At 38.5% G+C, this 14,829-nt stretch overlaps 1 pseudogene; it reads left to right on the top strand.

The window, feature by feature from the left end:
- The first annotated feature begins 1,975 nt into the window (after nucleotides 1–1,975).
- On the top strand, nucleotides 1,976–10,866 carry LOC132114097 (wolframin-like; annotated as a pseudogene).
- The last annotated feature ends 3,963 nt before the right edge of the window (nucleotides 10,867–14,829 follow it).

The following is a 14,829-nucleotide window of genomic DNA, read 5'->3' as shown; positions in this document are numbered from 1 at the left end:
AAGTCTGCTTTATTGTCAATTCTTCCACATGTACAGTACATACATACAGAGAATCGAAATTGCATTACTCTCAGACCCTTGGTGAATACAGATAACACTAGACAGTAGAGCCTAAAAATCTAGATCAAATATAAAATATAAGATACAACTATACAATAAGGGCATGTTAAAAAGACACATAATAAAAATACAAATAACGTTAAATAAAGCAGCGCAAGGCACATGGCATAGAGTGCAAACTAGTGAAGTGAACAAACAGTGCAGATAAAAAGATTTTTAGTGCAAAAAAAGCTTATTCAGTCTGATTAAAGTGACAAGGGCTCAAGAGCAGATATTTTATTTAAACTGACTGATGAGGTGGTAGAATGGCGTCAGTTCCATGCTGAATGAGGTAGTGGGCAGACCAATGCTGCACAAAGTGACTGGTGCATGCCATTGTAATTAAAGGGAATTGGCTAAGAAGTTGAACTAGATTTTGGATTTTGGAATGATATAAAGAGGAATTTACTGAGCTTTGCATTCAGTCTATTTCCTTAGAGGTTCTATCTATCTCATTTCAAATCCATCTTCAAGAATCGGCTTAAAACACATCTCTTGCATCTTTATTTGACCCTCTTACTTTAACACTCACTATTCTAATTCTATTCTTAAAAAAAAAAAATCTAACTACCTTTCTAATCTTTTTGTAGTCTATTTTCTTTTCATTTATTATGCAATTGTATGTGTATGTGTAAAGACCTCTAACGGTTTTTAATCGGTTTTCTTTTTTATTATATTATTATTTATTATTATTTATTATTTTTATTATATTAGTATTTATTATATTATTTATAATCCCATGCTACGTGTACTGTGTTAACCTGACTGAGACTTGTTATAGCACTTATATATCATTGCTCTTTTTGTTGTTTTTGATTGCTTACTCATCTGTAAGTCGCTTTGGATAAAAGCGTCTGCTAAATGAATAAATGTAATGTAAATGTAAATCCATTAATGAATTATTCATATTTGCTTAGCATTTGACTTTACTTGATCAGTTTTCAGTTTTCCTGAGCTTGTGGGTCTTAAAATTTGGCAAAATAAATTTTATTTTATTTTATTTTATTTTGAAAATCAAGCCAGCAGCAGGAACTTGAATAAGGCAGTGTCAAGTCAACATTCTGGTCCAGTCAGTCAGTGGGGGAGGGTTTATTTAGTAAGCATCATCTGGACGGCCTCTGCTCAGTCCGCTGTTTGCTCATCACTTACTACAGTTGTGTGTCTGGCGTCAGAATACACTAAAGGAGGCTCTGTCATACTTATGATGGAGTGATAAAGAAGCACAGGTAAGAAAAAAAAAATGCTCGTCCGTGATTGTTGATCAGTGTTTGTTTGAGTGTAACTTCACTTTCAGTTTTGCCGGTCAGTAAGTTAGTGAAGGTGACACGGGTGAGCAATGACAGAATGACAGCTCAGCATTTTTTGCATCTCTGAGTGGTTCAAAATACACTGTTTACAAAACATTTGCCATGGTAACATTGGCTTTCATTATGTAGTTTCCATGAATTTCAGTTGTAGTTATTTCAACTATCGTAAAATCATAATAAAGTGATACGGGATCTCCTTAAGAATCTTTCAGAATCTATAGTTACCATAGTGTACTTTTAAAATTAAAGGTGGGAATTGGTTTTTTATGTAATAAAACATCCTTTTGGGTCTTAAACATAGTAATTTAAAATTAATTACAAATAAATTAGTAATATTAATAAAATGCAACTTCATTTAAGTTTTATAGTGTATTTTAAGTATATATTTATATTTTCATTACATTACTTCATTATATCTATATGGCAGCAAGATTAGCTAGGAAGAAGTAGGATTTCAGAAAAAAAAATATATAAAAGAAAGAAAAAAAAGAACCTGATGCAGTCAAAAAAATACCGCAATGAAAAAGCACTTCTTAAAAATGTTGTGTCTTTTTGTTTTTGGTTTAGAAATGGATGACTCTCTTCTTGAATCTCCACTGTCACCCCCAACATCACCTGTCCCCACAGCTTTCTCTGCATCTGAGAACACCATTAGCCCCTCTCCTTCAACATTGACTCCACCCCCACATCACTCCTCATGGTCGATCCCAACTGAATGCAGCCAGCAATTCCCACACTGCTTTTCCAGGACAATTATCTTTTCCTCTACAGGGTACAGATTCACTCTCTGTTGGATCATGCACAGCTCATATGTCAAATACTCCCATGCTGGTGTCATAAGTCATTAGTTCAGATCTTCTACCAAACACACACACACACACACATACAGACACCAGTGTTGTTATTTTGAACTAAAAATATTTAAAAATAGTTTTCAGTAATTGAAATAAAGCTGAAATCAGAAATAAATGATAAAGATTAGATTAAAAACTTAACATTTAAAAACTTTAAAAATGTTGCCTTGGCAACTATTATGACAGCACATTTTATTTTAAATTACTAAAACTTAAAATGAAAATGAAAACTGATTTTTAAGCTAATTTCAAATCTTCATATTCATATATAATGTAATATAATATAAAATATTACAATAATGCTGACATGAACAAATTTATCATAAACTGTACAATACAACATCAAATTGCAATATGAATAGCACTGAAATGTTGTCAGTTGTCTTAATGTTTTTAATCCTTATGATTTCTGCTTTTAACTACCAAGAAAGAGTAGTACACTCAGCTACATTTAACACATTATCATAGATATGACAGGACTACATTGCCTAAACACACTGATCTGCTTTGCAAATAAGAGTTGCAAATAAGATGGTGTAGGCAGTCAGTCTTAAAGGGTTAGTTTACCCAATAATCAAAATTACCCTGCTCACCCTCACCCTCATGTCGTTCAAAACCCGAGACATCCTTTCATCTTTGGAACAGAGTTTAAGATATTTTTAGATTTAGTCTTAGAGCTTTCTGTCCCTCCATTGAAACTGTGTGCACGGTATACTGTCCATGTCCAGAAAGGTAAGAAAAACATCATCAAAGTAGTCCATGTGACATCAGAGGGTCAGTTAGAATTTTTTTAAGCATCGAAAATACATTTTGGTCCAAATATAGCAAAAACTATGACTTTACTCAGCATTGTCTTCTTTTTTGGGTCTACTGTGAGATTTCAAAACACTGCAGTTTAGTGATATCCGGTTCGTGAACGAATCATTTGATTTAACCGAATCTTCTTGAACCAGTTCACAAAATTGAACTGAATCGTTTAAAACGGTTCGCGTCTCCAATAAGCATTAATCGACAAATGACTTAAGCTGTTAACTTTTTTAATGTGGCTGACACTCCCTCTGAGTTAAAACAAACCAATATCCCAGAGTAATTCATTTACTCAAACAGTACACTGACTGAACTGCTGTGAAGAGAGAACTGAAGATGAACATAGAGCCAAGCCAGATAACAAACAAAAGACTGACTCGTTCTCGAGTCAAGAACCGTTTCTGTCAGACGTGTCCGATTCCAGAACCGAGGAGCTGATGATACTGGACATGTGTTGTGTGATTCAGCGTGAAGCACACAGAGCGCATGAACCGAACTGGTTCTTTTGGTGATTGATTCTGAACTGATTCTGTGCTAATGTTATTAGCGCAGGTAAACCGAAGGCTTGAATCAAGGGCAATCATCGCAAATGACGTCATTATGTCAAGCGCAAATGAACCGGTGAACCGCTTTCTTCAACCGGTTTATTGAATCGAACTGTCCAAAAGAACTACGGGTGATCCGAAAACTGATGCAACCAGTTCTTGACTCGAGAACGAGTCAATCGTTCGTTTGTTATCTGGCTCGGCTCAGTGTTCATCTTCAGTTCTCTCTTCACAACAGTTCAGTCAGTGTACTGTTTGAGTAAATTAATTACTCTGGGATATTGGTTTGTTTGAACTCAGAGGGAGTGTCAGCCACATTAAAAAAGTTAACAGTTTAAGTCATTTGTGGATTAATGCTAATTGGAGACACAAACTGTTTTAAATGATTCAGTTCGATTTGATGAACTGGTTCAAGAAGATCCGGTTACATCGAGTGATTAGTTCGTGAACCGGATATCACTAAACTGCAATGTTTTGAAATCTCACAACAGACCCAGAAGAGAAGACAATGCTGAATAAAGTCGTAGTTTTTGCTATTTTTGGACCAAAATGTATTTTATATGCTTTAAAAAATGCTAACTGACCCTCTGATGTCACATGGACTACTTTGAAGATGTTTTTATTACCTTTCTGGACATGGACATATACCGTGCACACAGTTTCAATGGAGAGACTGAGAGCTCTCGGACTAAATCTAAAATATCTTAAACTGTGATCCGAAGATGAACGGGGGTCTCACAGGTTTGGAACGACATAAGAGTGAGTTATTAATGACATAATTTTGATTATTGGGTGAACTAACCCTTTAAAGACCTGATTTGAAAACCAAATCTGCTGTGTGAACATCTTATAAACTGGACTGGATTACTATACATGTTTGTTGTGACAGCATAATATTAATATGAGGCTATTTGCATGTAGGCATCTTTTAATTTTTTAGAGGAAATCCCAGAGGAACTGAACATAGATGATCTTAAACAGAGGATAAAGAATGGAGACACCAAAGCACAGACAGAGTTCTGAGTGCCACAAACGCAGACACACTATACACTTTATAGTAATTAGAAAAACTTACACTGTGTTTGTGGACAGATTGGTAGATATGAGAGTAGCCGAGCAAGAAGACGAGGAATTGAATTCTGTTACTGCCATTACATGGCTGCTCCAGGCAGCGAAAAATGGACGGAAAAATGCAGTGAAACTGCTACAGCTTCGCTGGCATTAAAGAAGAGGTAAAGCAGATACTTTATGATATCTAGAATATAAACATATGACATCCCTTTTTCTATACTTACATTTAGCATGAATTTATAATGGATTCAATTAAATTTGTGTGTCTGTTTGTGCCAGGCATCACAGCTGAGAACAGAGAGGAGGTGTGTTCCCTGGCATGTGAATCTTGTTTTCAGTGCAGTGTAAGGAAAGCAGCTCTGCTCATGTACTGGAATCTCAATCCAGAGAGGAAGAAAAGCATCACTGCTGCTGAACTTGTGGAAAATGTGAGCCAGCTCAACAAGACAGGTGAAACATCAGGAATCTTTTGTTTTGATCAACAAGTTTGGACAATGTTGAAAGAATAGTGCTTCTGTCATTACCCTTGTGTTGTACCCACCCTGCTGTTATAATTTTATATGCAAATCAACAGGGTTGACTGTACATTTCTCCAGAACATTTAACATGATTGTGTGTGTCCTCCTCCTCCTCTAGATGGCGCTCCCAACAGCCCTCTTACAACCCCAACACAGAAACAAAGAAAAGTTTTGGAGAGTTTGGTCACAAGAGATGGTGAATGCATTATGTTATCTTTCCTTTAGAGTCTAATGTATTTTAGACTTTTATTACATGTGGTTATATGCATATAATGTCCTGCATTTGTGTGTCTGTTCTCTGGAAGCGGCTGATTATGTAGGTGTAGAAGAGTTTGTTGAGAATTCTAAACAATATGCTGAGGGTATTTCCCCTCCTGCCATGGAAGGGGTTACAGGTGGTGATGATGATGATGATGACAAAGGACCAGTAAAGAACCCAGATGAACTCCCTTTGCATCAGAAGGTATTATTACATTTCTGCTTAAATCTATGTATGTGAAAACTTGGCGAGATGACTCATTGTGTACTGCCTACATGGCCAGCTGTCCACATAAATGGTATCCTAACCAAAGTGGAATCTTTTAAGTAATTGATGTTAGATGCTCTTCATAGACAATAGGAGATGATTACACACAGGATGTTGGCTAATGTGCCGATACACGAATAAGAACACAGAATATAACACACCTATTTATTGGATGAAATTATGCATCTTTAATTATACAGTCATTCACACTGCATGTTATTCCATGTCTGCGCCACAATCACATATTTGGCATGTTCAACATTATCAGTGTTAGAGCATTTCCCTATAATAAATAAGGGTTTGCTACCAAAACAGTAGTGATCATATATTAAAGTACAACATGAAAAAGAAATTTGAATGAAGAGTCTTATTTTATTTGTATTTTTTTTTTGTACATGTTACTTAAAAGCAGGCCACATGTACATGATATTTGGAGTTCTCAATAATCATTTACACACCCTTATGTCATTCCAAATCCATATGAATTGAGTGGTTTAATCAGAGTCTTCTGTTGATCGCTATATATATATATATATATATATATATATATATATATATATATGACGAACAGATTTAATATAGGCTTTTAATTCACATACAGATTATAGATTGGATGACAGATCAGCGCACATAAAAAAACATCAAATACATCCTCAGAAGCTAAAACATGTTTGCTTGTTGCATTAAAACCAGCCCCATGTGGTTCTCCTGTGTCAAGAAATGAAACATTTTGGTTGTGTAGATTTTCAATGGATGAGAAAAATTGTGAGAGAATATTATAAGTAATTTATGTATTGAGGATGAACGGGAAGTCTTATAGGCTTGGGACAATAATGATATTTAAATTTTTTGGTGTACTATCGCTTTAATGATGATATATTCATAATATTTCTGACAATTGATATCACTACTATTTAGTTAAGCAGCTCACTATGTTTTGAGACCCATCCAATATTATACTGTACTAAAAATGATTTTTGGCTAAACAAATAATTTGCTTCATACCTACAGGTGTTGAAGTTTCCCCTTTATGCAGTGATAGAGGTGAAAAAGGTGTTGATTGACTGGGCATCACGTGCAATCACATCAATAGCCGCGTTTCTACTGTTGAGCTTAAACTGGGCATGCTAGTGCGTGCCAGGGCCAGTCGCGTTTCCACTGTCACTTCCGGGGCTTGATCGTGCCTCGCTGGGGCTTCCTCGGGTCCAACGGCCAGGGTTTTTTGGCCCGAAGAAAACCTTGGGCCAAAGCGGGCCAGCTGGGGCTAGAGGAGGTGTTATGAAAAAAGGCAGAGTTTCTCCCTTTCTGGAGAGCTCAGCGCTGCAGATCATTTCAGAAAGATACCAGCTTTAACACCAGTATTAAAGAGTTTTTAAAATAAGTTGAGCTCAAAACTCACTCTTAGCAGCGAGTGTTTGAAATAACTTGATCCGATGTGGATTATAATCACTAAACAAGGCAGACATATTTATAAGCGATGTAAAAGACTGTGCATGCTAAACATTAATGTTACCATAGTAAACAAGGTAAATGCAACCAGGAGAAATCAGATGTCAGCTTCTTATTCTCTATCACAAACGTGAATTTATTTAGTAACATATTTTATCTGTCATAAGTCTTGTCTCGAGAGTTTAGCTCCACGTAGCATATGTAATCAAAATATAATAATGATTTTTGTTTGGGAGCTTTTATAAAAATAGAGAGTCTGCGCTTTGGATAATTTCAGAAAGCTAACAGCTATCACATCAGCATTAAAAACTTTTTAAATAAGTTGAGCTCAAAACTCACTTTCAGTCAGCAGCGAGTGTTTGAAATTACACGATCCGATCCGATGTGGATTATAATCACCATACAAGGCAGAAATATTTTAAGCGATGTAAAAGACTATGCACGCTAAACATTAATGTTACCATAGTAAACATGGTAAATATGACCGCTTGGAGAAATCAGGCGTCAGCTTCTTATTCTCTATCACAATCGTGTATTTATTTAGTAACTTATATTATCTGTCATAAATCTCGTCTCGTCTCCACATTTCCTATCATAAAAATATAATAATGGTTTTTGTTTGGGAGCTTTTATAAAAATAAAGATATTATCATTCATTCTTAATGTGACGTATATAGGCTACTGTGGCTACAAATAAAGAGAAACAGACTCGACCGAATAAGCAAGCTATTTTTATAAGCGTTAAAAATAAATAAATAAAATAGAAATACATTTATTTCTGTGTGATTAATTTTGAGTCCTGTTAAATGAATTCATTATGATCAATGTATCATTTATTCTATAGTAAAACATCGATGCTTTTGAATTTGAATATTTAACAAAGCATGCAAATAAACGGCCACTTTTATCGTGTTCGTTTTGTGATCGCGCATGTTCCAGTGATTTAGTTTTCTGATAACTTCTCTTTGTTGGTGAAATGATGGGGTTGTGTGATGTTGTTCCTGAGAGGCATGTAAAGGGCGTGTTTTAGTGACCTGGCCCCGGCCCGTTTTAAGCCCTGGCTCGCACTGGCCCGACAGTGGAAATGCGGCTAATGATTTCATCTTCTTCTTCATCACTTCCAACCTAACCCTGGAGTTCTTTGTCCTCGTCATTCCCCTCTTTGTATTCTACCTCTCCTTCATGTCAGTGGTAATCTGTACGCTCCAAATCTTCCAGAAGTCAAGTCAAGTCACCTTTATTTATATAGCGCTTTAAACAAAATACATTGCGTCAAAGCAACTGAACAAAATTCATTAGGAAAACAGTGTGTCAATAATGCAAAATGATAGTTAAAGGCAGTTCATCATTGAATTCAGTTATGTCATCTCTGTTCAGTTAAATAGTGTCTGTGCATTTATTTGCAATCAAGTCAACGATATCCCTGTAGATGAAGTGACCCCAACTAAGCAAGCCAGAGGCGACAACGGCAAGGAACCGAAACTCCATCGGTGACAGAATGGAGAAAAAAACCTTGGGAGAAACCAGGCTCAGTTGGGGGGCCAGTTCTCCTCTGACCAGACGAAACCAGTAGTTCAATTCCAGGCTGCAGCAAAGTCAGATTGTGCAGAAGAATCATCTGTTTCCTGTGGTCTTGTCCTGGTGGTCCTCTGAGACAAGGTCTTTACAGGGGATCTGTATCTGGGGCTCTAGTTGTCCTGGTCTCCGCTGTCTTTCAGTGCAGTAGAGGTCCTTTCTAGGTGCTGATCCACCATCTGGTCTGGATACGTACTGGATCCGGGTGACTGCAGTGACCCTCTGATCTGGATACAGACTGGATCTGGTGGCTACGGTGACCTCGGAATAAGAGAGAGAAACAGACAAATATTAGCGTAGATGCCATTCTTCTAATGATGTAGCAAGTACATAGGGTGTTAAGTGAAGTGTTCCCGGTTTAGAACAGTAACAGCAATGTGCATACAAGGATTTAAGTGTTGAAGATACAAAGCAAATAAATTAGGTGTCATCAGTGCAGAAACCATGATCAACTTACTATACATAATCCATTGCGATGTATTTGTTATTAAATTAACTTACGGTTCGCCAGATTGCCCTTCATTCAAGCCCTCGGTTTACCCGCGCTCATAACATTAGCACAGAATCAGTTCGGTTCAAATGCGCTGTGAGTCAGCTGAATCACGCATGTGCAGTATCATCAGTTCCTCGGTTCTCAAATCAGACGCGTCCGAAAGAAACGGTTTTCAGTTCAGTGTACTGATGATCTAAAAACCGTTGCAACAGGTTCTTGACTCGAGAACGATCTTCATGGTCTAAATGCGCAGTTTCATCAGTTCACCGGTTCTCAAATCGGACGTGTCCAAAAGAAATGGTTTTCGGTTCAGTGTACTGGTGATCCAAAAACTGATGCAACCGGTTCTTGACTCAAGAACGAGAACTGCTCCAGCAGTGGGTGTGTTCATTCGTCAACTGGCTCTGCTCGGTGTTCATCTTCAATTCTCTCTTCACAGCAGTTCAGTCAGTGTACTGTTTGAGTACCTGAATTACTCCGGGATATTGGTTTATTCTGACTCAGAGTGAGTGTCAGTCACGTTAAAAAAGTTAACAGCTTAAATCATTTGTGGATTAATGCTTATTGGAGACACGAACCATTTCAAACAATTCGGTTTGATTTGGTGAACTGGTTCAACCGGTTCACTAAGATGAACCGGTTAAATTGAACGATTCGTTCGCGAATCGGACATCACTAATGGCCACAGCAGGTGGTGCACGTGTCACCTACTGTGTGCTGCTACCCTACCTGGTGTGCTTCATCTGGTGTGAACTGTCCTTCACGCTGTTGCAAGAGTCCACTGCATTGGAGCTTATGCGCACAGCTTTTCTTCTTTTCTTTGCCGGTGTTATCGCTGGCTTTAGCCAGCCAAAGAACCACTGCTAGTGCAGTGGTTCTTTGCCCTGGAACTGACCAAAAGTATTGTAGAAGTGTGTGTTTGTGTGCTGTCTGTCCTGCTGCACCGGTGGGCATGTTTTAATGTGTCGCCCTCGGCAGTGCTGCGCCCTTTGCGGCGTAGCAGTGTGGTCAAGCTGATCCCTGTGTGGATTTCAGCTCTGGTGCTCTTCAGCTGGTTCTACGTGTACCATTCGGAGGGAATGAAGGTATACAACTCCACCCTGACTTGACAGTAGTACAGCGACCTGTGCGGCCCTCATGCATGGAAGGAGCATAACATGGCACATGCCCAAATCCTCTGCAGCCACTTGGAGGGACACCGGGTAACATGGGAGGGCCGGTTTAAGTATGTTCGCGTCACTGAGATTGAGAACGGTGTGCAAGCTGTCATCAACCTTCTGCCTGTCTTTGTAGCGGACTGGGTCCGATGTATCCTGCTTTTGAAGAGACCCAGCCAGGACCCGCTGAACCACTGTGTCAGCTCAAGGCCCTTGCAAAGCACAAGCGCCATGTCAAATGTTTTGACTACTACAACTATGGGGATGCTACAAAAGGGGCACAATGGAGCACAAGATTTAGATGATGCCACCAAAGACATTGTGCTGCGGGCTAGTAATGAATTCCTGCTGGCACTCAGCTCAGGTAGTGTGGTGGAGTTTAGCACGGTACTTGAGGGTAAACTGGGTAGCAAATGGCCGGTGTTTGAGCTCAAAACCTTTGGCTGCACAATATTAAAACACTGAAATTAGTAATAGAATTTGTCCTGTGTGAAAAATCTCCCCTTTTATAAATTTCATTTGCGGTACTGTTAATATCTGTACAGTATGTGCCACCACTGCATTATATAAGTCAATTATGAAGTGCCACTCATCTTTATCATACCTATACAACTAAAGAGAAGCCACCTACACATGCCTGCATATCGACTGTGTTATCTCCATTTACTGACATACACTGTCTGAGCTTTCCATTCTGCCCTGCTATGATTTCAGTGAACATTCCACCTTATCTTACAGACTTTAGGTAGGTGCATTTGACTTGGGCCAGTGAACAACAACACTTAACAACCACTTAATGGTTAAAACACTTTAAATATCACAGTAACTGCATAACAAGCTGGTATCATGTCAGCAAACATTGGATGTACAAACACAACCCTTATCTTCAGAGAATGTAAAAATCTACTTTTATATGCATTATGTGAAGTAATGAGAGGTGCCTTACGGCAGCAGAGTTTTCAGATATTTATGAACAGTTCAACCATTAGATGGCAGAATAATTATATCTACTGAAACTTGAATGCACCGGTGAGAGCCACCTCCAAAAACTGTTAGGTCTGCTTGAACAGGTAATTATGAAGGACTAAACAATGCAACCTTTCAGACTGGTTGTATCCAGGAGTATTTAGAAAGTGTATTTTCATCAAGAAAATGTCAGGTATCAAATTTAACAAGGCAGATATACAAGATATTATCATCACTATGCTTGATTGACCAAAATTAACGATGGTTTTATAGTAAAAGTGTAGTAACCATGTATTTTTGGCATTATGATTACCATGTGTATAACCACAATTTTACTACAAAGCTTTATTTTTTGGAATAATTAGGTCAAGACAAGATTTTGTCTTATATTCGGAACAATAGGTCAATGCAGCTATAGTTTGAATAAACTATAGGATCTATTGAAACTGTTCTAGAAGCTTGGATTTATCAGCCATAGACATTCTTAAAGCCAGACTTTTTCCAGACTTCATTTTCCTGAAAAACATGCAGAGCTACAGTGTCTGGCAACATCACTTTCTGATTTAATAATAATAATAATTATTATTATTATAAATGTTACAGATTCGTAGAAAACTACACTAAACCAATGGTACTGGCTCAAATGAAGGATTACCTGTTTAAACCACAAAAAACGGATTGATTTCTCCTACAATAATCCATGTATCATATTGAGCTGCTAATGTTTTTATAATTGTTATGATACTGAATTCATCATGGTATGAAATAATATATTAGAATTAAACATGGCCAGAATGGTATGAATGGAAAATATAATCTTTAATAATTTTTATTCGGAGAAAGAAACATGCCGAATGAGCTCTTACAGTAGTACAAAAACTGTTCTAATTTCATAACCCTGGAAAACTTTCTGACAGTTACCCATTTCATGGACATGTGATAACGGTGCATTCAGTAGTTTTTCATGTCACTGCCCTTCTGACAACTTTATTTTTATCAGTCTTTATTTAAAAACATTTTCCTAAAGTTTAAGATGTCCTTCATAGACAAGAAAAGTTTATAAACACAACAAAGCTGGAAAAATGGGCTAGTGAGTAGAAATCACAAGGGTATATTACTGATTAAAAAAAAAAACAAAAAAAAAAAACAACAACATTGACTTCAGGCTATGGAACGGAAATACTAAATGCTAACTCATTTCAGGGTTTAAGCATACAAAAATATGTTGTCCCCTCCCTACAGCACTGTATTTCATTTGTAGCTATGCACAGGGAATATATATGCATGATAAAGATCCAACTCTTCAACTTTCTTGAGTATAGCTGTGTCCCAATCTTCTGCATTCGAAGGCCTAATGCATCACAGTGATAAAGGCTATACCTTTTTAAAAAGCTACAACAGATGGATCCTTTGCCGCCTGAACGATCCCAATTCATTGGGATTCATTGTTCGCCCAATTAAAAAAAAAAAAATCCAGATTAAACTTTTAAATGTAAGTATTGGGTTTCATCTTATGCTGGGTATACATTACATGACTTTAGGCCCAGTTTGCACTTACCGACGGAAGGCCAAAATCTGTGACAAATTGGTGCTCAGTTACAAGAGTGACGATCACATAATGTGAATCGCAAAGACGTGATCTGAAATAAATGCAGAAGTGCTGCTGATGCTTGAGAAATATGATGCCTAAAACAGTCATGTAGTGTGATAGGAAAAGTTGGTTAGTTGATTAAATAGTTGGTTAAACAACTGTTTCCAGACAATCCCAAACACTCCTTGTAGACAATCAATTATTATTATTTTGTTATTTTTTGAATAAAATTTTTTTATAGTTCAGCTACTAATTCAGATATCAGAAGACTACAGAGGGCGGTTTGAACATCTGGAAGTGTGTGTATATATATATATATATATATATATACAGTACAGACCAAAAGTTTGGACACACCTTCTCATTCAAAGAGTTTTCTTTATTTTCATGACTATGAAAATTGTATAGTCACACTGAAGGCATCAAGGGCTATTTGACCAAGAAGGAGAGTGATGGGGTGCTGCGCTAGATGACCTGGCCTCCACAGTCACCGGACCTGAACCCACTCGAGATGGTTTAGGGGTGAGCTGGACCGCAGACATAAGGCAAAAGGGCAAACAAGTGCTAAGCATCTCTCGGGGAACTCCTTCAAGACTGTTGAAAGACCATTTCAGGTGACTACCTCTTGAAGCTCATCAAGAGAATGCCAAGAGTGTGCAAAGCAGTAATCAAAGCAAAAGGTGGCTCCTTTGAAGAACCTAGAATATGACATATTTTCATTTGTTTCACACTTTTTTGTTATGTATATAATTCCATATATAATTCCACATGTGTTAATTCATAGTTTTGATGCCTTGTCACACACCTGGACTCATTTTGTGTGTTTTTGCCCCTGTGACCCAGTTTCTGTCTTTCGTGTGTGGTTTGATTAGTTCCCAGGTGTGTCTAGTCATTTCCGCATGTGTTCCATGTCCCTGTTAATTTAGTCATGCCATCCACCTGTGTTTCCCCATTATCCCTTGTATAAAAGCCTTGTCCTTTCAGTTCTGTTTTGTCGGGTCTACTCGTTACTAGTTACTTGTCCACTTGTCCACTTGTCCACTTGTCCACTTGTCACTTGTCACTTGTCACTTGTTACTTGTTACTTGCAAACTTGCCACTTGCCACCAGTTATTTGCTACTTACCTTGCCTATGTTTGATTTAATAAAGCCTTGTTTCGTTTATCCTTCGGCTCCGTGTTCCTTCCAGCAGCGTAAGCCGTGACAGAAGACCCGACCGAAAAGTTAAAAACTGCGTGTTTTCTCTCCGTTTTGTTTTCCGTTTTTTCACAGTCTTTTTCTTTCCGTAGTGTCATGGATCCCCTCTATCGCCCCGAATACCTCCTCCTCCTGCTGGAGCAGGAGGGACTTTCTCTCGAGGACCATACTAGACGGTTTCTCGTGCTAGCTAATGCCACCAGCTACCCGGACAACGAGCGTTGTCGCCCGAAGATGGTCCTCGGGAAGATTTGGCCGCCTGTATAGAGTGGAATCTGGTGAGAAATGGGTCACCTCTCACGGTCGGCCCAATGGAGGATCTCGCCAGGTCCACTCTGGACCCAGAGCCCAGCCTACAATCTCCCCACGGTATGAGGCATAAGCCCGAGCCCACCGATGACGGAGAGCCAGAGAGCAACCCATCAGACCAGGTGCGAGAGCCGGCGACACTGCCCACCACGATGGAGCAAAATGTGGAGCGCCAAATGGGTCAAAATGAGGGGGTTTTCCAATTCACCTATGCCAGTTTCTCAGTTAAGCCCAGGACGGGCTCCTGATCCTCCGTTAAGCCCAGGACGGGCTCCTGATTCCACGTTAAGCCCAGGACGGGCTCCTGATCCTCCGTTAAGCCCAGGACGGGCTCCTGATCTTCCGTTAAGCCCAGGAAGGGCTCC

The sequence above is a fragment of the Carassius carassius genome, chromosome 33, assembly GCF_963082965.1.
Source record: "Carassius carassius chromosome 33, fCarCar2.1, whole genome shotgun sequence".
In the NCBI taxonomy this organism is placed as follows: Eukaryota; Metazoa; Chordata; class Actinopteri; order Cypriniformes; family Cyprinidae; genus Carassius; species Carassius carassius.
The sequence above is the reverse complement of the archived record's forward strand: the minus strand, read 5'-3'. Positions and strand labels throughout refer to the sequence as shown.